Raw genomic sequence first — 23,698 nt, 5'->3', positions numbered from 1 at the left:
TACATTGCCCAGCCCACGTAGTATATTGCCCAGCCCACGTAGTACATTGCCCAACCACGTAGTATATTGCACAGCCCACGTAGTATATTGCACAGCCCACGTAGTATATTGCGCAGCCCACGTAGTACATTGCGCAGCCCACGTAGTACATTGCGCAGCCCACGTAGTACATTGCGCAGCCCACATAGTACATTGCGCAGCCCACGCAGTACATTGCCCAGCCCACGTAGTATATTGCACAGCCCACGTAGTATATTGCACAGCCCACGTAGTATATTGCACAGCCCACGTAGTATATTGCCCAACCACGTAGTATATTGCACAGCCCACGTAGTATATTGCCCAGCCCACGTAGTACATTGCCCAACCACGTAGTATATTGCACAGCCCACGTAGTATATTGCACAGCCCACGTAGTATATTGCACAGCCCACGTAGTATATTGCCCAACCACGTAGTATATTGCACAGCCCACGTAGTATATTGCACAGCCCACGTAGTATATTGCACAGCCCACGCAGTACATTGCCCAGCCCACGTAGTATATTGCACAGCCCACGTTGTATGTTGAGCAGTCCATGTAGTATATTGCTCGGCCCGCGTAGTATATTGCCCGGCCCGCGTAGTATATTGCACAGCCCACGTAGTAGTATATAATACAGCCCACTTAATATATTGCACAGCCCACGCAGTATTTAGCAGTGTGTGCACCATATCCCTGTTAAAAAAAAATTAAAATAAAAAATAGTTATATACTCACCCTCCGTTGGCCCCCAGATCAAAGCGGTTACCGACGCTTCTTGTGCGCTCTGGTCTGAAAAGTGCATTGCGGTCTCTCGAGATGATGACGTAGCGCACGTTATCATCTCGCGAGACCGCAATGCATGGAGCGGTCACCGGGACGTCACGAGGAGCGGGAAAGGCCGGTTCCTGATTCGGGGGCCACTAGAGGGTGAGTATAACTATTTTTTAAAATTATTTTTAACATTAGATCTTTTTACTATTGAGGCGGCATAGGCAGCATGAATAGTAAAGCGTTGGTCACACAGGGTTAATAGCAACGTTAATGGAGTGCGTTACACCGCGGTCAATGCTGCCCGGTGTGAGCGCTGACCGGAGGGGAGGAAGGAGCTGCCATTTTCTTCCGGACTGTGCCTGTCGCTGATTGGTCGTGGCTATTTTTCCGCGACCAATCAGCGACTTGGATTTCCATGACAGACAGAGGCCGCGACCAATGAATATCTGTGACAGAAAGACAGACGGAAGTATCTACTTATATAGTAGATGATGCTGAAAGCTGACTAACATCAACTCTATAATCTGAGGAGAATGGCTCCTTAGCTACAGGGGAACTACAAGCCCCAGCAGTCAGTCACTCTGATGCGCTCCACCCTCCTCTCACATAAGAGAGCTCTCCTCATCAACAACCTCTAGTTCACGCCTAAAATTGATCGCGCAATTATTTCTGGGATTTGTAGTGTATCTGTCCCTACCTAGTGTTTATTACAACATTCTCTGGACCACAGTTCCCAGAAACCATTTGTGGTGCATTGGTTTCTGGGAACTGTAGGTCACGTCTGCTGTTATCCAGTGCGCAGGAGTGATTGTTAAACTACAACTCCCAGCAATCATTGCGGAAACTGCCGGCTCTCCTCAGATGCCGTCCTATTTCTAGGCGGGAAATGCTCCTGAGGTGAATGATGACACAGGCAGTTCTCTCCTTGTGGTGAATGGTGCTGATATTAATGGTTTCTGAGGTAAATGTCACCGCTATTGGTCTTTATTCCTATAATCTGCCTTGAAATGTGAAAGCACAACTGATATCATGTTATACCTGTGCTGTGAGGTGTTTCCCTGTCTGGTGGGCGGCTGAGTGTCATCTTGTGTGAAAAGCCCCTCATAAATACATCCCACAGCCCCAAATGCTGGAGCCCCCATTAACCCCTTCCCAATGCAGCCATTTAATTGTTGTTCATTTTACCATAAAATCTGAAAAAAGGGAAAAGTAATTCACAGTGAAATGATTGAACAAAGACAATTTTACAGTTTTTTTTTTCTTCCTATTTATGACGTTCATTCTGTGGTAAAAATGACCTGGTGACACGATTCTCTGGGTCGGTGCAATTATGGCGATAGCAAATTTTATTTTTTGTGGTAAAAATAAAAAGATTTGCCATTTCTGAGACCTGAAACTCCTATCTATCTATCTATCTATCTATCTATCTATCTATCTATCTATCTATCTATCTATCTATCTATCTATCGCTATTAGCTATCCATCTATTATCTATCTATCTATATTATCTATTATCTATCTCTCTACTATCTATCTATTATTTATTATCTATCTATCTATTATTTATTATCTATCTATCTATCTATCTATCTATCTATCTAATCTATCGCTATTAGCTATCCATCTATTATCTATCTATCTATATTATCTATTATCTATCTATATTATCTATTATTTATTATCTATCTATCTATTATTTATTATCTATCTATCTCATCTATGTATCTATTAGCTATCTATCATCTATCTATATTATCTATCTATTATATTATACACTATCTATCTTATCTATCTATCTATCTTATCTATCATCTATATGATCTATCTATGTCTATTATCTAGCTATTAGCTATCCATCTATTATCTATCTATCTATATTATCTATTATCTATCTCTCTACTATCTATCTATTATTTATTATCTATCTATCTATCTTATCTATCTTATCTATCATCTATATGATCTATCTATGTCTATTATCTAGCTATTAGCTATCCATCTATTATCTATCTATATTATCTATTATCTATCTATCTCTTATCTATCTGTCTATTAGCTCTCTATCCATTATCTATCCATCATTTATCTATCTATCATCTATGTATTATCTATTATCTATCATTTATTATCTATCTATCAGCTATCCATCTATTATCTGTCATCTATCTATCATCTATTATCTATCCATTATCTATATATATTATCTATCATCTATCCATAATCTATTATCTATCTATATTTATCTATCTATCATCTAGCTATCTATTAGCTATCATCCTTCTATTATCTATCTATTATCTATCTATATCTATCTATCATCTAGCTATCTATTAGCTATCATCCTTCTATTATCTATCTATATTATGTATTATCTATCTATCTCTATTATCTATCTGTCTATTAGCTCTCTATCCATCATCTATCTATTATCTATCTATATTATCTATCTATTATCTAGCTATCTATCTTATCTTTCTGTCTATCTTCTAGCTATCAGCTATCTATCCATCTATTATCTGTCATCTATCATCTATTATCTATCCATTATCTATTATCTATCTAATATATAATTGCCTAGAATACTACTTCCTGCAATTTGTGCCAACTTCCGTGGCTTTGTCCGGAGCTAATGTCTGGAGCTAATGTCTGGAGATAATGTCCGGAGCTAATGTCCGGAGATTAATTGCCTAGAATACTACTTCCTGCAATTTCTGCCAACTTCCGTGGCTTTGTCCGGAGCTAATGTCCGGAGCTAATATGCGGAGCTAATGTCCGGAGCTAATGTCCGGAGCTAATGTCCGGAGATAAGTGACGTCAACAGTGTCCAGTGTGATTGGTTGCCGCCTGCTGCGAGCGACCAATCAGAAACGTGCCGTACTGTGACACACTCCGCCCGCCATTTTGGTGTGATTTTTGAATTTTTACCTCACAGCAAGTTTCTACTGCGTGGAGGCGGGCCAGTGACGTTGCTCTTCAAGCTCCTGCCGAATTTCGTCAAAAAAATGATAATACCATTTACCAAAACTATATATATTTAGTTGTGAAGTGGTTCAGTGACATTTTCACACCAATTTTGAACTTTTGTTTGGTGTTTTCTCCATATACTGCCTATTATTTTTGTTCTTTCTTACTATTATTTATTAATTGTATTATTCTTACATTTGAATAAATAAAGTATATATGGATTCTAGACTCCCGATTCTTTAGAATCGGGCTGCCATCTAGTCTAATATATAAAGCTGAATGTGTGTGTGTGTGTGTGTGTATGTCCGGGATTGGCATCTGCACCGTCGCCGCTACAGCCACAAAATTTTGCACAGTCACACGTCTGGACCCCGAGAGCGTCATAGGCTATGTTGTGAGGCGAAATTTTAACCCCGCGTGTTCCAATTCACCAAACAATTTTGCCCCTATCTACATAATGGGGAAAAAAGTGAAATGAAAAGTGTTGGAGGCGTCGCAGCTACAGCAACAAAATTTTGCACAGTCAGACGACTGGACCCTGAGAGCGTCATAGGCTATGTTGTGAGGTGAAATTTTAACCCCGCGCTTTCCAATTCACCAAACAATTTTGCCCCTATCTACATAATGGGGAAAAGTGAAAGGAAAAGTGTTGGAGGCAAATTGACAGCTGCCAGATGTGAACAAGGGGGACTTAAAGAATGAGAGCGATGGCGCCAAAGAGTATAAACCGTACAGTTGCTAAGGTGGGGCCCCGACATGGGATACTCACCACACATGGGGATATGAACACACACACAAAAGGCGCCACACACTACCACGTGCTTGAACACATATTACTCTCAGCACACATTTCACCACACATACACCAACCTCGCCACATAAAAGTCGAAACACAAAAGTCGCCGCTCAAAACTCGTCACGCGCAAAACTCGCCACATGCAAAAACTAGGCTCACGCAAAACTCGCCACAAGTGCAAAACTCACCTCATGGAAAACTCGCCACACGCAAAACTTGCACACGCGGAAAAATTGCCACATGCACAAAATTTGCAACACATGCAAAAGTTGCCTCACACAAAACTTGCACATACTCAAAAGGCACCAGACATAAAACTCACCACGCGCAAAACTCGCCATGTGCAAAACTTGCTGCACACAACTTGCTACACTAACCTGTCACATGCAACTCGACACACAAAAAGTTACAACACGCATGTTGCCACACAAAACTCATCTCACAAAAGTCACTACATGCATGTCGCCACACACAACTCAACACACACAACTTGACAAACGAAACTCGACGTAAAACACACACAAGTCTGGTATTAGCCTTCAAAAATAAAAATCTGATTAATAAGCAGACAAACTACAACAAATGTACCATATAGGAAATACGGCAGCTGTCAGTCACATGACCTGTCTATTATGTGTATGTGTGAGCTAATATATACTGCCAGGGGGAGGGCTTCCTGTTGGCTGGGGATTTATCAGGCTGCCAATTTAGCTTACAAATACTGAGGTAAAAATACTGAGCAAATAACAAGTGAACGAGGTCTAATACAGGAGGAGATGACACACAGGTATATACTATATACAGGGGAGATGACACACAGATATATACTATATACAGGAGAGATGACACACAGGTATATACTATATAGAGGAGGAGATGACATACAGGTACATATATATATAGAGGAGGAGATGACATACAGGTATATACTATATACAGGAGGAGATGACACACAGGTATATACTATATACAGGAGCAGATGACCTACAGGTATATACTATATACAGGAGGAGATGACATACAGGTATATGCTATATATAGAAGATGACATGCAGGTATATACTATATACAGGAGGAGATGACACACAGATATATACTATATACAGGGGAGATGACACACAGGTATATACTATATACAGGAGGAGATGACATACAGGTATATACTATATATAGAAGGAGATGACATTCAGGTATATACTATATATAGGGGAGATGACACACAGCAGGTATATACTATATACAGGGCAGATGACATACAGGTATATACTATATACAGGAGATGACATACAGATGTATACTATATATAAGGGAGATGACAAACATGTATATACTGAGGTGATGAGGTGAAAATGAAAAGGTGTGAGTGCAAAATGAGAGGAGTGAGGAAAAATAGTGGAGTGATCAGAAAATGACAGATGTGAGGTTGAAATGACAAGTGTTAGGGGGGAATGAGAGGAGTGAGGGAGAAAATGAGAGGTGTGAGGGGGAAAATGAAAGATGTGATTGGGAAAATGAGAGGCGTGATGGGAAAATAAGAGAAGTGACGTGCTATAACTAACCACAGATATTTACTATGCCCAGGCAACGCCGGGCTCTTCAGCTAGTATATATATAAAGCTGAGTATATATATGTGTGTATGTATCGAGCCATGCCCACTCCATATAGCAGGCACAGGCCACGTCTTCTCCGTCGTGGCTAGAATGGAGTTTCTTCTGTGAGGCATGACGTGAAGGGAGAGAGATGTCGCGGAAAATGAGAGAAGTGAGGTGCGATAACCACAGTTAGATACTATGCCCGGGCAACGCTGGGCTCTTCAGCTAGTAATAATAATAATGTTCAGTATGCTGTTTTTATGATTCTATCTTCATACATACTACTCTTGAGGTAATGTATTTATCATGATATATATCCAGTATGTTATTATTCTGATACTATTGTCATACATAGGCAATAACTGTCTAATATTGACTCTTGCACCGCGCACTTTATTGAGGTGACATACTTGCAATTTGCTCTGATTCAGACACTACAGACATTGGGTGTTATTGATCACCGCTGCTATCTGGTCTCAGAATTACTATAATAAGGCTTTCTTTATTCATATTTCGCACATGCACTTTACTACTGATGCCCCTTGTTAATCTGGGATTATCTTGGGCCGTTCTTTGGGTGTTTCTATATTTTGCCCCATTATCATACCGTTTTGACCATACAGATTAGCATTGATTTTAATGCTTTATCTGACCAGATGTGACTTTTTCTTTATGTATAGTTTTACTTGTTTTGAATTAATAGATATTACTTTTTAAAATTTGTCATAGCTAGAATCTATTTTATCCTGCAGCAATTTATTTCAGTTGCTAGGGATTGTGTTTATATGCTTATTATAAAGTGTCAAGCACCTAATTATTCTACTTGGGATATATGCGATTAATAGTACCTAGCAGTACCCCTTTTGCAAGTATCAAGTCCTGTAAATGCTTTTTGTAGCCAGATAAGAGTCTTTAAATTCTTGTTTCATGCATTTTGCTCCATTCTACCTGGGAATATTCTTCCAGTTCAGCAAAATTCCTTGGTCGTCTTCCATTCTCTGCTATTTTGAGGTCTTGACACAGATTTTCAATGATGCTTAAATCAGGGGACTGTGAGGGCTATTGTAAAACCTTCAGCTTGCGCCTTTTGTGGTCGTCTATTGTGGATTCTGAAGTGTTTAGGATCATTATTCATTTTTAGAAGCCGTCCTCTTCATCTTTTCACCTTCAGCTTTTTACAGGTGTTATGTTTGCATCAATAATTTGTTGAAATTTAATTGAATCCATTCTTCCCTCTACCCGTGAAATGTTCCCCATGCCATTGGTTGCAACACAACCCCAAAGCATGATTTATCACCCCCATGCTTAATGGTGGTGAGATGTTCTTTAACTGAAATTCTGCGCCTTTTTTTCTCCACACTTACTTTTGATCATTGTGGCCATAGAGATCTATTTTACCCTCATTGGTCCACTGGACTTGTTTCCAAAATGCATCAGGCTTGTTCAGATATTCTTTTGCATACTTTTGAAGTTGCATTTTATGGTGAGGATGCAGAAGAGATTTGCTTCTGATGACTCTTCCATGAAGGCCATATTTGTTCAGGATTCTCTGAAGAGTAGAACAATGAACCACAACTCCAGAGTCTGCTAAATCTAAATCTTTCTGAAGGTCCTTTGCAGTCAACTGGGGGTTCTGATTTGCCTCTCTAGCAATTTTACGTGAAGCTTTCTCTGAAATTTTGCTTGGTCTTCCAGACCTTATCTTGACCTCTATGGTTCCTGGTAGCTGACATTTCTTAATTACATTTTGAACTGAGGAAATGGCAACTTGAAAACTCTTTGCTTTCTTCTTATAGCCTTCTCCTTCTTTGCGGGCTTCCACCATTTTCATTTTCCGAGTGTTCGGCAGCTGCTTAGAAGATCCCATGTCTGCTGTTTTTTGGCACAAGGTTAGAGGAGGCTGGGTGTTTATATAGCTGGAGATTTGCATCACCTGGCCTTTCCTAACAATGATAGTGAACAAGCCAAAATCCCAACGGGCTGATTAAGTCTGAACCCTTGGTCAAAGTTAACTGAGCACAGGCATCGGCCTATTTTACTTTTTGTTATTTTTTAAAATGTGAAAGATATATATTTTACCTTAAATGCAAGGGTCATATGTCCGCTGTGGGGTAACGCAGTTTTGCGTGGTGGTCTCCGAGGTCTCCCTCTATTCTTCTGCTGTCTCGTCCCCTCTTCCCTGTGTATTATTTGCGTTAAGGCCACCACGTCTCCTGATGAGATGAGAATCCACCGAATGCTGAAATACAAGTCAGTCAGATCCACTCATGGCGGTGTACGCCAGCGTACATCATTTTAAGGCTCCTCAGCTTGCAGCCGTTGTATAGGAAGATTCATAGCTCAGAACGGAGCTTCATTCCATCTGAGCAATGAGTAACGCATCCCAGGCGCCATTCGTCAGGACTATCAAAGTCTCTTCATGTGGGATCATCTGTTTTTTTGGGGGGTGCTCCTCTGACAGGTGAATAATGGCGATTATCTCCCCTGGTCTGAATTTATTCTTCCTCTTGGGCTTCGCTAAGATTCATCAGTCTCATTCCGTGGACTTCTTCCCTGACAGGTTTTCCCCAGCAATATAGAGAGAAGCCATAAAACATTTGGATAGGAGTTTGCCGCCATTACTTAATCCTTTCTCAATAATGTGTCCTCGTTCCTTCTCACTCCGGAGGGACGTTTTATCACTATCAGGATCTGCATTGTATGATATTTAGCTGTAAATCATGTATGAACTCTGGACTATAGATCTTGTGTGATGGGACCCACACATGTAAGACCCCCTCCTGGTACAGACCCTCATCAATCACCTAAGGCTACAGACGAGGTTGGGGCTTATTCACATGAACGCTTTTCTCATCTGCGCTGGGTCCTCACAAGATCATAGGGCCAATAACACTCCTTGCTCGTAACAGACCAAAGCCAGCTCACTACATGTTCAACTGTCGGCCATGTTTGCTGAGCAGCCTCGCCTAAGTGTAAGGAAGAAGGAATATCAATGGAAGCCATCTGCTCCAAACTCAGACAGACACTTGTGTGACCGCAGCACTACCTTAGCACCAATGTCCTATGTAATTGACACTTATCTGTATTCCTCCCTAAATAACACTACTCTGCCATTTTGGGCCTCGAGCTCACAGGAGGCTGATGTGTCTCCATGGTTATTGTGTAGTCATAGACTACAGTCCTTTCCTGACGGTTCTCCATCTTGGCTTTTTGGACTCCGGTGAGATACGTTCACACGGCAGATTCTGTCTTAGAAACCGCCTGAAAAAACATCGGAAAATACGTAAAAGAACGACCATTTCTTCATAAAATCCCCTTGCCCTGTTCAGACGTTTCAGCATCATCTAACAGCTGTAAGCAGCACTTCAATGTTCTCTTTTATTGCGGGGCTGGAGTAGTGGTATTAACACCTGATATTATACTTCCCGGCCATCTCCAGTTCTTCCCGCGGCCGCTCCAGTCCTGCGCCACCATCTTGTGATTGCAAGTTCTGACTGGACGTCAAAGGTGATGGACACAAGCTCTCAGTGCAAGTCTATGAGATCAGTAACTAGGCCAGAACCAGCGTCTCCTAGACTTACACTGAGAGGTGACCTCCAGCAAAAATGGAGCGACCCGGATGATCACAACCTGCAGAAGACAACCGGAGCGGTGCTGATAAAAGATGGCGGCTGGTGAGTGTAAGACTCAGTGCCGGGGACTTACATTGGCGGCACCGCTCCAGCAATAAAAAAAACAAAATGTGGCAGTGCTGTTTTCAGGTTTCTAAAACTGTCAACTGTGTAAAGGAAGCAACCGGTCCGTTCTTCTGACGTTTTTATGTTCTTCTGTTTTTTTTTCCCGTTCTTCTGGCGTTTTTCCGTTCTTTTGGTGTTTTTATGTTCTTCTGATGTTTTAACGTACTTATAGCGTTTTTCCATTCTTTTGACGTTTTTCCGTTCTTTTGACGTTTTTCCATTTTTTTGCCGTTTTTCCGTTCTTCTGCTATTTTTATATTCTTCTGATGTTTATATATTCTTTTTTACGTTCTTCTGGCTTTACATTCTTCTGACTTTATATTCTTTTGGCGTTTTTTCCATTATTCTGCCATTTGTATGTTCTTTGGCTTTTTCCCGTTCTTCTGACGTTTTTCCGTTTTTTTTAGTGGTTTTCCGTTCTTCTGGTGTTACGTTCTTCTGGCATTTTCCCGTTCTTCTGGCATTTTTCCGTTCTTCTGGCATTTTTCCATTCTTCTGTTTTTTTACCATTTCCTGCTCACATGACATTTTGTACTTTATGACAAGTCAGTGGAAGCAATGAGAAGACACCCAAACGTCTTTCATAGCATTTTGCCATTGTTTTAGCATTAAAAAAACTCTAGCGGTTTCTTCATCATTCAGTGGAGTAAAAAAAAAAATCAATGGAAAATGACAATAAAAAAGACGTCACATGAACCATTTAAAAAAATTAAAAAACGACGGTGGCAAAAACCTTCTGAAAAATTCTCCGTGAGCGACTAACACAAAAGATGCTCCCAGAAAAAATCACCAGAGTTTCCGGGTTGACCGTGTTACTATCCTGTAATCCAGAGTCGGATCTTCTCGTCCGCCATCCATCTCGCATTGGTAACATTTTATTCTAGTAATAATAAATAATAATAATCTTTATTTTTATATAGCGCTAACATATTCCGCAGCGCTTTACAGTTTAGTACAATCAGAACAGTGTGGAGACGTGGCGCGTGGACGTGGCCACAAATACACATTCAGTGCAGGGCGCAGCCGGACCATAACACCCATTAACTGGAAATATCAGTCCGGAGCGCTGCTGACACTTGATCGTTTCATTGAGAATTTTGATCACTATGAAAAGCTCTGTTTCCGGAGCCCCTTATTCCCTCCGCCTGTTAGTCATTTTTCACAAGACATTAATCACATTCGCCTTGCAGCCACAGTCCCGCTCTGCCCCCTCTTGCCAATTCTCTGCACCGCTCCTGGTCCTCACTGTGCCCTGAATGTTGCACGTCATTGGTTTCCAGGCTTTGGCTTCAGTGCACGATTCTGCGGCTGCTCGTGTTCCTCATAGTCTGTGATGTCATTGTAATGTCACCGGACAGGGCTCAGCATCAGTAATAGACTCCTGCAATCATCCTGAAAGCACAAGCCACAATACACACCTTGCTACTTAGCTGAATATTGCAGATCTGACCCTAAGGAAATTTATTTTATCAGTCGGAGATTTCATCCCTCAGAATATCCAAAAGATGTAAAAAAATAAACTAGTGACGGGAAAGCAAAGCAAGAAATAAAAAGCTTGTTTTATCAAAGGGGAATGTTGAAGTCAATAGTAAGGTAAGCAGTAGTGAGTAAATAGCTGGCGGTCATGTTGTCTGCCATAAGACTTTCTGCAAAGCTGCCAACACTGACACAATATATAAAGTGACACTGAATGAGTTTCAGCAGTCCATATTCTAAAAGCGAAAATGTAGCAGTCTAAGCACACAGATTCCTCCAGTGTCCTAGGCTCTAAACACTGATTTGTAACATCTAGACATCAATTAATTTTCATTCATTACATTACTTATCCTGTACTTCTTCTGAGTTATATCAAGTATTATACCCCAGAGCTGCACTCACTATTCTGCTGGTGCAGTCACTTTGTACATACATTACATTACTGATCCTGAGTTACATCCTGTATTATACTCCAGAGCTGCACTCACTATTCTGCTGGTGCAGTCACTGTGTACATACATTACATTGCTGATCCTGAGTTACATCCTGTATTATACCCCAGAGCTGCACTCACTATTCTGCTGGTGCAGTCACTTTGTACATACATTACATTACTGATCCTGAGTTACATCCTGTATTATACCCCAGAGCTGCACTCACTATTCTGCTGGTGCAGTCACTTTGTACATACATTACATTACTGATCCTGAGTTACATCCTGTATTATACTCCAGAGCTGCACTCACTATTCTGCTGGTGCAGTCACTGTGTACATACATTACATTACTGATCCTGAGTTACATCCTGTATTATACCCCAGAGCTGCACTCACTATTCTGCTGGTGCAGTCACTTTGTACATACATTACATTACTGATCCTGAGTTACATCCTGTATTATACCCCAGAGCTGCACTCACTATTCTGCTGGTGCAGTCACTGTGTACATACATTACATTACTGATCCTGAGTTACATCCTGTATTATACCCCAGAGCTGCACTCACTATTCTGCTGGTGCAGTCACTTTGTACATACATTACATTACTGTTCCTGAGTTACATCCTGTATTATACTCCAGAGCTGCACTCACTATTCTGCTGGTGCAGTAACTGTGTACATACATTACATTACTAATCCTGAGTTACATCCTGTATTATACTCTAGAGCTGCACTCACTATTCTGCTGGTGCAGTCACTGTGTACATACATTACATTACTGATCCTGAGTTACATCCTGTATTATACCCCAGAGCTGCGCTCACTATTCTGCTGGTGCAGTCACTTTGTACATACATTACATTACTGATCCTGAGTTACATCCTGTATTATACTCCAGAGCTGCACTCACTATTCTGCTGGTGCAGTCACTGTGTACATACATTACATTACTGATCCTGAGTTACATCCTGTATTATACCCCAGAGCTGCACTCACTATTCTGCTGGTGCAGTCACTTTGTACATACATTACATTACTGATCCTGAGTTACATCCTGTATTATACTCCAGAGCTGCACTCACTATTCTGCTGGTGCAGTAACTGTGTACATTGTTGTGAATTCTGTGGCTGAGTTCACTTCTGTGGTCACAAGTGGTATTGCAGTCTCTGGGCTTCCTCCCTCAGGTGTTTTGGTGAGCTCGTTGGCTGCCTTGCTATTTAGCTCCACCTGAGTCTGTCTTCCTTGCTCCTTGTCAATGTTCCAGTGTTGGATCTGAGCTACTGCATCTTTCCTTGGGCCTGCTGCTCTGCTAGATAAGTGCTTCTAGTTTGTTTTCTGTTTTTTCTGTCCAGCTTGCTATTAACTTTTGCTGGAAGCTCTGAGAAGCAAAGGGGTGCACCGCCGTGCTGTTAGTTCGGCACGGTGGGTCTTTTTGCCCCTTGCGTGGTTTTCGTTTTAGGGTTTTTTGTAGACTGCATAGTTCTCTTTGCTATCCTCGCTCTGTCTAGAATATCGGGCCTCACTTTGCTGAATCTATTTCATTCCTACGTTTGTCTTTTCATCTTGCTAACAGTCATTATATGTGGGGGCTGCCTATTCCTTTGGGGTATTTCTCTGAGGTAAGTCAGGCTTGTATTTCTATCTTCAGGCTAGTCAGCTCCTCAGGCAGTGCCGAGTTGCATAGGTAGTGGATAGGCGCAATCCACTGCTGCTTACAGTTGTGTGAGGATAGTTCAGGTACTGCAGTCTACAGAGATTCCACGTCTCAGAGCTTGTCCTATTGTTTTGGGTTATTGCCAGATCTCTGTATGTGCGCTGATTACTGCACGCTGTGTTGCCTGATTGCCAGCCATAACAGTACAAGGAGCCATTCAATGATTTCCAATAGAGGGAAAAAAGAAATCCTGACATCATTTTTTTTTCTTAGCTCTGTCTTCAGTCTTTTTTTTCCCCTAGACATTAGAGTGCTTCAGGACACAGCTGTGGACATGGATATTCAGGCTCTGTGCTCCTCAATGGATAATCTCGTTGTAAATGTACAAAAGATTCAAGATACTATTGATCAGAAATCGATGCTAGAACCAAGAATTCCGATTCCTGATTTGTTTTTTGGTGACAGAACTAAGTTCCTGAGCTTCAGAAATAATTGTAAGCTATTTTTGGCCTTGAAACCTCATTCTTCTGGTAATCCTATTCAACAGGTTTTGATTATTATTTCTTTTTTGCGCGGCGACCCACAGGACTGGGCGTTTTCTCTTGCACCAGGAGATTCTGCATTGAGTAATGTTGATGCATTTTTCCAGGCGCTGGGATTGCTTTACGATGAGCCTAATTCAGTGGATCAAGCTGAGAAAAATCTGCTGGCTTTATGCCAGGGTCAGGATGATGTAGAAGTATATTGTCAGAAATTTAGAAAATGGTCAGTACTCACTCTGTGGAATGAATCTGCACTAGCGGCTTTGTTCAGAAAGGGTCTCTCTGAAGCTCTTAAGGATGTAATGGTGGGATTTCCTATGCCTGCTGGTTTGAATGAGTCTATGTCCTTGGCCATTCAGATCGGTCGTCGCTTGCGCGAGCGTAAATCTGTGCACCATCTGGCGGTATTGTCTGAGAGTAAGCCTGAGCCTATGCAGTGCGACAGGACTATGACTAAAGTAGAACGGCACGAACACAGACGTCTGAACAGACTGTGTTTCTATTGTGGTGATTCTACTCATGCTATTTCTAATTGTCCTAAACGCACTAGGCGGTTCGATAGCTCTGCCGTTATTGGTACTGTACAGTCCAAATTCCTTTTGTCCATTACCTTAATGTGCTCTTTGTCATCATATTCTGTCATGGCGTTTGTGGATTCAGGCGCTGCCCTGAATCTGATGGATTTGGATTATGCTAAACGTTGTGGATTTTTCTTGGAGCCTTTGCGGTGTCCTATTCCGTTGAGAGGAATTGATGCTACACCTTTGGCCAAGAATAAGCCTCAGTACTGGGCCCAGCTGACCATGTGCATGGCTCCTGCACATCAGGAAGTTATTCGCTTTTTGGTACTGCATAATTTGCATGATGTGGTCGTGTTGGGGTTGCCATGGCTACAAACCCATAATCCAGTATTGGATTGGAACTCTATGTCGGTAACCAGCTGGGGTTGTCAGGGAGTACATGGTGATGTTCCATTTTTGTCTATTTCGTCATCCATTCCTTCTGACATCCCAGAGTTCTTGTTGGACTTTCAGGATGTATTTGAAGAGTCCAAGTCTGATGCCCTACCTCCGCATAGGAATTGTGATTGTGCTATCGATTTGATTCCTGGTAGTAAATTCCCTAAGGGTCGTTTATTTAATTTGTCCGTACCTGAACACACCGCTATGCGCAGTTATGTGAAGGAGTCCCTGGAGAAGGGACATATTCGCCCATCGTCGTCACCATTGGGAGCAGGGTTCTTTTTTGTAGCCAAGAAGGATGGTTCGCTAAGACCGTGTATTGATTACCGCCTTCTTAATAAGATCACTGTTAAGTTTCAGTATCCCTTGCCATTGATTTCTGACTTGTTTGCTCGGATTAAGGGGGCTAGTTGGTTTACTAAGATTGATCTTCGTGGTGCGTATAATCTGGTGAGAATCAGGCAGGGAGATGAATGGAAAACGGCATTTAATACGCCCGAGGGTCATTTTGAGTATCTGGTGATGCCGTTCGGACTTGCCAATGCTCCATCTGTTTTTCAGTCTTTTATGCATGACATTTTCCGTGAGTATCTGGATAAATTCTTGATTGTTTACTTGGATGACATTTTGATCTTCTCAGATGATTGGGAGTCTCATGTGAAGCAAGTCAGAATGGTTTTCCAGGTACTGCGTGCTAATTCCTTGTTCGTGAAGGGATCAAAGTGTCTCTTCGGTGTGCAGAAAGTTTCATTTTTGGGGTTCATCTTTTCCCCTTCTACTATCGAGATGGATCCGGTTAAGGTTCAGGCCATCCAGGATTGGACTCAGCCGACATCTCTAAAAAGTTTGCAGAAATTCCTGGGCTTTGCTAATTTTTATCGTCGCTTCATCTGTAATTTTTCTAGCATTGCCAGACCATTGACCGATTTGACCAAGAAGGGTGCTGATTTGGTTAATTGGTCTTCTGCTGCCGTGGAAGCTTTTCAGGAGTTGAAGCGTCGTTTTTGCTGTGCCCCTGTGTTGTGTCAACCTGATGTTTCTCTTCCGTTCCAGGTCGAGGTTGATGCTTCTGAGATTGGTGCAGGGGCGGTTTTGTCACAGAGAGGTTCTGGTTGCTCAGTGTTCAAACCATGTGCTTTCTTTTCCAGGAAATTTTCTGCTGCTGAGCGTAATTATGATGTGGGCAACCGAGAGTTGCTGGCCATGAAGTGGGCATTCGAGGAGTGGCGTCATTGGCTTGAGGGTGCTAAGCATCGCGTGGTGGTATTGACTGATCATAAGAACCTTACTTATCTTGAGTCTGCCAAGCGCTTGAATCCTAGACAGGCCCGTTGGTCGTTATTTTTTGCTCGTTTTGATTTTGTGATTTCATACCTTCCGGGCTCTAAAAATGTGAAGGCGGATGCTCTGTCTAGGAGTTTTGTGCCCGACTCTCCGGGGTTATCTGAGCCGGCGAGTATCCTCAAGGAAGGAGTCATTGTGTCTGCCATCTCCCCTGATTTGCGGAGAGTGTTGCAGAAATTTCAGGCTAATAAACCTGATCGTTGTCCGGCCGAGAAACTGTTCGTCCCTGATAGGTGGACTAGTAAAGTTATCTCTGAACTTCATTGTTCGGTGCTGGCCGGTCATCCAGGAATCTTTGGTACCAGGGAGTTGGTTGCTAGATCCTTCTGGTGGCCATCTCTGTCACGGGATGTGCGTGCTTTTGTGCAGTCCTGTGGAATTTGTGCTAGGGCTAAGCCCTGCTGTTCACGTGCCAGTGGGTTGCTTTTGCCCTTGCCGGTCCCGAAGAGGCCTTGGACACATATTTCGATGGATTTCATTTCTGACCTTCCCGTTTCTCAAAAAATGTCTGTCATTTGGGTGGTCTGTGATCGCTTTTCTAAAATGGTCCATCTGGTGCCCTTGGTTAAATTGCCTTCCTCCTCTGATTTGGTGCCTTTGTTCTTCCAGCATGTGGTTCGTTTACATGGCATTCCTGAGAATATTGTTTCTGACAGAGGTTCCCAGTTTGTCTCGAGGTTCTGGCGAGCCTTTTGTGGTAGGATGGGCATTGACCTATCTTTTTCCTCGGCCTTCCATCCTCAGACTAATGGCCAGACCGAACGAACCAATCAGACCTTGGAAACATATCTGAGATGTTTTGTTTCCGCTGACCAGGATGATTGGGTGTCATTTTTGCCGTTGGCTGAGTTCGCCCTTAATAATCGGGCCAGCTCGGCTACCTTGGTCTCTCCATTTTTCTGCAATTCTGGGTTCCATCCTCGTTTCTCTTCAGGACAGGTTGAGTCTTCGGACTGTCCTGGTGTGGATTATGTGGTGGACAGGTTGCAGCAGATCTGGACTCAGGTAGTGGACAATTTGACCTTGTCCCAGGAGAAGGCTCAGCTTTTCGCTAATCGCAGACGCCGTGTGGGACCCCGACTTCGTGTTGGGGATCTGGTTTGGTTATCTTCTCGTCATATACCTATGAAGGTTTCCTCTCCTAAATTTAAACCTCGTTTTATTGGTCCGTATAGGATTTCTGAGATTCTTAATCCGGTGTCTTTTCGTCTGACCCTCCCAGACTCCTTTTCCATACATAATGTATTCCATAGGTCGTTGTTGAGGAGATACGTGGCACCTATGGTTCCATCTGTGGAGCCTCCTGCCCCTGTTTTGGTGGAGGGGGAATTGGAGTATATTGTGGAGAAGATTTTGGATTCTCGTGTCTCTAGACGGAAACTCCAGTATCTGGTCAAATGGAAGGGTTATGCTCAGGAAGATAATTCCTGGGTTTTTGCCTCTGATGTCCATGCCCCAGATCTTGTTCGTGCCTTTCATGTGGCTCATCCTGGTCGGCCTGGGGGTTCTGGTGAGGGTTCGGTGACCCCTCCTCAAGGGGGGGGTACTGTTGTGAATTCTGTGGCTGAGTTCACTTCTGTGGTCACAAGTGGTATTGCAGTCTCTGGGCTTCCTCCCTCAGGTGTTTTGGTGAGCTCGTTGGCTGCCTTGCTATTTAGCTCCACCTGAGTCTGTCTTCCTTGCTCCTTGTCAATGTTCCAGTGTTGGATCTGAGCTACTGCATCTTTCCTTGGGCCTGCTGCTCTGCTAGATAAGTGCTTCTAGTTTGTTTTCTGTTTTTTCTGTCCAGCTTGCTATTAACTTTTGCTGGAAGCTCTGAGAAGCAAAGGGGTGCACCGCCGTGCTGTTAGTTCGGCACGGTGGGTCTTTTTGCCCCTTTGCGTGGTTTTCGTTTTAGGGTTTTTTGTAGACTGCATAGTTCTCTTTGCTATCCTCGCTCTGTCTAGAATATCGGGCCTCACTTTGCTGAATCTATTTCATTCCTACGTTTGTCTTTTCATCTTGCTAACAGTCATTATATGTGGGGGCTGCCTATTCCTTTGGGGTATTTCTCTGAGGTAAGTCAGGCTTGTATTTCTATCTTCAGGCTAGTCAGCTCCTCAGGCAGTGCCGAGTTGCATAGGTAGTGGATAGGCGCAATCCACTGCTGCTTACAGTTGTGTGAGGATAGTTCAGGTACTGCAGTCTACAGAGATTCCACGTCTCAGAGCTTGTCCTATTGTTTTGGGTTATTGCCAGATCTCTGTATGTGCGCTGATTACTGCACGCTGTGTTGCCTGATTGCCAGCCATAACAGTACATACATTACATTACTAATCCTGAGTTACATCCTGTATTATACCCCAGAGCTGCACTCACTATTCTGCTGGTGCAGTCACTGTGTACATACATTACATTAGTGATCCTGAGTTACATCCTGTATTATACCCCAGAGCTGCACTCACTATTCTGCTGGTGCAGTCACTGTGTACATACATTACATTACTGATCCTGGGTTACATCCTGTATTATACCCCAGAGCTGCACTCACTATTCTGCTGGTGCAGTCACTGTGTACATACATTACATTAGTGATCCTGAGTTACATCCTGTATTATACCCCAGAGCTGCACTCACTATTCTGCTGGTGCAGTCACTGTGTACATACATTACATTATTGATCCTGGGTTACATCCTGTATTATACCCCAGAGCTGCACTCACTATTCTGCTGGTGCAGTCACTGTGTACATACATTACATTACTGATCCTGAGATATATTTGACTAGATGGTGGCCCGATTCTAACGCATTGGGTATTCTAGAATATGCATGTCCACGTAGTATATTGCCCGTCCACGTAGTATATTGCCCGTCCACGTAGTATATTGCCCAGCCACGTAGTATATTGCCCAGCCATGTAGTATATTGCACAGCCACGTAGTATATTGCACAGAGCCACTTAGTGTACAGCACAGCCACGTAGTATATTGCCCAGACACGTATGTAACGGGTTAAAAAAAAATTAAAATAAAAATTCAACATATACTCCCCTTCTGAGGGGCCCCTTGTAGTCCTGTCGCCTGTGTGCTGTGCAGGCGGCAGCTTCCGGTCCCAGGGTTGGATGAGCGCAGGACCGTGACGTTATGGAAGGTCCTTCTCGCATAGCATCCTTGCCACCGGAACCTGCTGCTTGCACTGCCGAGGAGAGGACGCGACGGCGGAGGGTGAGAATAACCTTTTTTTTTTTTATTATTATTATTATTTTTAACATTAGATCGTTTTACTATTGATGCTGCATACGCATCATCAATAGTAAAAAGTTGGTCACACAGGGTTAATTGTTAATGGAGTGCGTTACACCGCGGCATAACGCGGTCCATTAGCGCTGCTATTAACCCTGTGTGGGGGCTGACTGGAGAGGAGTACGGAGCGGGCACTGACTGCGGGGAGTAAGGAGCGGCCATTTTTTCCGCCGGACTGCGCCTGTCGCTAATTGGTCGTGGCTGTTTTGCCGCGACCAATCAGCGACTTGGATTTCCATGACAGACAGAGGCCGCGACCAATGAATATCTGTGACAGACAGACAGAAAGATGGAAGTGACCCTTAGACAATTATATAGTAGATATTTACTGTATATTATAGTCCAGAGCTGCACTCACTATTCTGCTGGTGGAGTCACTAAGTTATGTATAACCCATGGTTACTATTGAGAAGAACATACTTACAAAATAAAAATAATATATAAGCTCGTGGATTTTGTGGGGGAATTATTTTGCATGTGTTACTACAATGTTGCAGTTGTAAGTTCACTTTGTATATTTATATACAGACAATAATGCTTTGACTTTCTATATCCCTCTACTCATAATATCTACAAATACCTATATTTTTCCATCATGGCTTCGGGATGAGGGGCATTCCTTCTGGTATAGCACTTATTGACACTGGAATGTATGTGTATATACCCTATATATTTATTTATGGTATATATTATATTTATCCTGGGATTCTGACATTCACTCTGAGGTTTGATAACAGCAGTTATGACTTTTGAGGGAATAAAGAAAATAACTTGGCTCCAGACTCGGCTGGAATAGAAAGAAGCCTTCAGCTCCAGGAGCCAATCACATACGACTTGAAGTAGGACCAGGGGGACATTTTTGGAGAAAGATAAGTAGTAGAATTTCAGGGAATTGAAGCATTATTATCGGAAGGAGAAACACTTCATCCGCAGCGCTGGAAAGAAACACTTTTACATTTACGTCTACTTCTTAAAAAATGGAATATTTTCATTGACAAATTCAGAGGGTTTTCAATCTCAAGAAAAACTGCAGCTCAGTATTGATATGTCCCCCAGGAGGATTGTAAGTCTGGTGGAGACTCATTCAGAATATGTAATGATCGCGGGGCTGGGAAGGTTGTGGGGGGCACTGGTTCTGCCGGAAAGCACTTGTCAGGTCTTCAGGAAAATGAGTTCCTTGTTTTTATGGTGTTGGGTCTGGATGTGGCCAGGAACGTTTCGCCTAACGGGGTTACCCAGTCCCATGTAAATAAGATATGATGGAACGTTCTGATATAGTCTGCTGTAGTTCCTTAAAGGGGTCATTTAGCGACATCTGGAGTGTCTCTCTTCTGCATCGCAAGTGAGTGGTGCCAGTAACGTTACAACTAGCGCGTCTAAGAGACGAGGGCACCATTGGCAGGTAGTGTGCACGTGGAATAGAAGAGGACACAATGCCTGCCGATGGTGCATGCGCCTCTGCAGTCGTATGGGCCGTATAAGGGCGTCGCTGCAGAATCTCTTTAAGGCTATGTGCACACGATGCGGATTTGCTGCAGATCCGCAGCAGAATTTTCCACGCAGAAACGCTGCAGATCCGCACTGTGATGTACAGTATAATGTTATTCTATGGGGAAAAAAAAAGCTGTGCAGACGATGCACAAAAATCAGTGCGGAATTGCTGTGGATTTCAAAGAAGTGCATGTTACTTCTTTTGTGCCAAAAACCGCTGAAATTCTGCACAAAATCCACATCAATTCTGCATACAAACCGCGGTGAATCTGCAGCTGCGGATTCTGCCAGGAGATGCGGATTTTGTGCAGAAAATTCTGCACCTCTTTTCCTACGTGTGCACATACCCTTACAGTATCAGAACATGTTTTACTATAAAATTATGGAAACCGTGTCAGACTAGAACGCTAAACAATGGCAGATTTATATTCCTAGAATTCATAGAAATCTTTCTATCACTTTATAAAACCTTTGACGTGTCGTAGGGATATAAAAGTGGTTTTAATTACTGGGCGGTCTGGGTGCCAAGGCCCCACCAAACTTAAAACAACCAAGGTGTAGAAGCACACAGATGATCATCCAATTTACTCCAAAAAGAGCTGAAGTCAAAGTTCTGCTCCTTCATTTTAGAAACTTTTGTACGTTTTGTACTTTTAGCCATGTTCCTACAACATTACATCAACAATACATTTTTTTCTGTTGCTTTTTTGTGTCTTTGCAGAAAATCTGATACATTTAGCAGTTCGAACAAAGTGGATGTAATTCCATGAAATTAATGCCCAAGCGGACACAGACTGCAGAGTCCTCTGTGTAAGAGCAGTATATGGGCCCTTTGCAGCCTGTCATTAGAATGCACATTTCCACCTGGTTTATGGGTGGAGTGGCCCCTGACCTCTTGGGCCCCTGGGTGGCTGCACAGGTTGCTCCACTGGTATGTCCGCCCTTGCTTTCTATACAACCTGTAATGCAACTTCTGAATACAAAGTATATAATTGTATATCCATCTTTCCCCTGCAGAGATGAGCCTTGACATGATGGATACGGTCACAATGTGAGGAGCACAACCGACCTCTAAGTCGTAGATTAAGAAGCGACCTTATAACCCCTGATGCATTGCTTCTCCTTCACAATACAATAGCCATGATAAGAACGCGGCTCATCAATATTTAATTGCATTAAAGATCCATCATTCTCTTTCTTTGCATTCGTAATAAATTATTCCATTTCGATGGCGGCGCTCATTTACAATCACATTAATGTTACACAACATTGTTATCGCATTGAGAGCGCTCAGCAATGTAATTACAAATGCCCTTTTTACATTCTATTTTTTATCATAAAGGATCCTTTCTCCCTCATAAACCATTTGTTACCAAGCTGAAAGAAATGTATTTCGTGAGACTGCATTGAAGAACTTCATGTCGGGTGATCAATAGTCTGGGGATGGATCTGAGCGAGCTGCCATGAGAAGATTGTGCCGCAGCTCCAGCAATATCTGCTCCTATTGTGGGGTGATGTATGGCGGAGAGAGCAGCTCGATGGATGGCGCCTTATTAAGAGGCAGAATATTATGTGATTAAAACTCTATTTATTTGTAACCTGCATGAATCATGGCAAGAACCTTCCCTCCATGATATAAACTGCAGCTCTGGGCCTGAACCTCTGCAAATTCCATCCGGAAGAAAAACTCCACGGATGAATATTTCATGGCTCCGGCTCATCCCAACTGTTACCTGGGTTTTGGGATAGTCTGTGATTTTTGACCAGAAGTTATTTTCTGATGACACTCTTCCTTTTTAAGTGGTTTCAGGACAAGATATTAGTCAGCTATAGGATATTATGTAATCAATTTCAGATCGGCGGGGGTCCGACTCCTGGCGATTTCCCACCGCTCCAATGCTTCATCTTCCTATATACATACGGGCTGGGTTCAGCGGTGCCAATATCAGCACTACGGGTTCACACAATAGCGGAGTGTCAGGAGAGTTGAACCGCGCTTCTTACATAATTTAAAGTGACCGAAGGGCTCAGTGCCTGCGATACATAAACATCATTTATACTAATGTAATAGGTGCACATTGATTTGCAGCCGTGCAGATTACGCTACATGAAAGAGAACCCTTCATACTGCACCTGCACAGCGCTCCCTGCTCGTGATACCGCGGGCCCCCTAAATGAAGCCCTTTGTTACACTTTTGACAGAATAGGCACATGATGGAATTCTACTTCTTCTTGTTAGTCTCATGACAAAGCAAATGGAGCATCCTTGACACGTAGACGCACAAAATGAATTCTCTTCTAATCAAAGGGAACAATATGGAAACGCTTTGTGTTCCAAGGAAAAAATTCTCTTTGTTTAAAAAGAAGAAAGGGAAGAAAAAAAAAACTAACAAGACACAAAGAAAATAATTAATGAAATTTAAAGCCCGTCTCAAAGTCCCTATCGCTTGTTTCAAGTTTGAAAGCTGAAGTATTAATAGTTTCCCCCCCCCCGGTAAAGATTCATCAATAGGCTTGTGAGAGTGATGAGGCTGCGGGTCAGGTACCAGAGGGCCACGTGCGGCCCCTGAGCGCAGCGGATCGTGAGTCATGGCTTATTTTCTTGGGACTCTTCTGTATATC

The 23,698-nt window shown here is 42.7% G+C and overlaps 1 protein-coding gene and 1 long non-coding RNA gene across 5 annotated transcripts in view; both read left to right on the top strand.

Moving 5' to 3' along the window:
• KIRREL3 (kirre like nephrin family adhesion molecule 3) overlaps positions 1-23,698 on the top strand; it is an 800,965-nt gene that overhangs the window by 413,485 nt on the left and 363,782 nt on the right. The window lies entirely within an intron of this gene.
• Positions 1,700-22,270, top strand: LOC138651469 (uncharacterized). The gene is made up of 3 exons (XR_011315495.1): positions 1,700-1,757; positions 21,798-22,007; positions 22,094-22,270. It is a non-coding gene; the product is annotated as an uncharacterized lncRNA (long non-coding RNA).

This window comes from Ranitomeya imitator, chromosome 10 (genome assembly GCF_032444005.1).
Source record: "Ranitomeya imitator isolate aRanImi1 chromosome 10, aRanImi1.pri, whole genome shotgun sequence".
NCBI lineage: Eukaryota > Metazoa > Chordata > Amphibia > Anura > Dendrobatidae > Ranitomeya > Ranitomeya imitator.
The sequence above is the reverse complement of the archived record's forward strand: the minus strand, read 5'-3'. Positions and strand labels throughout refer to the sequence as shown.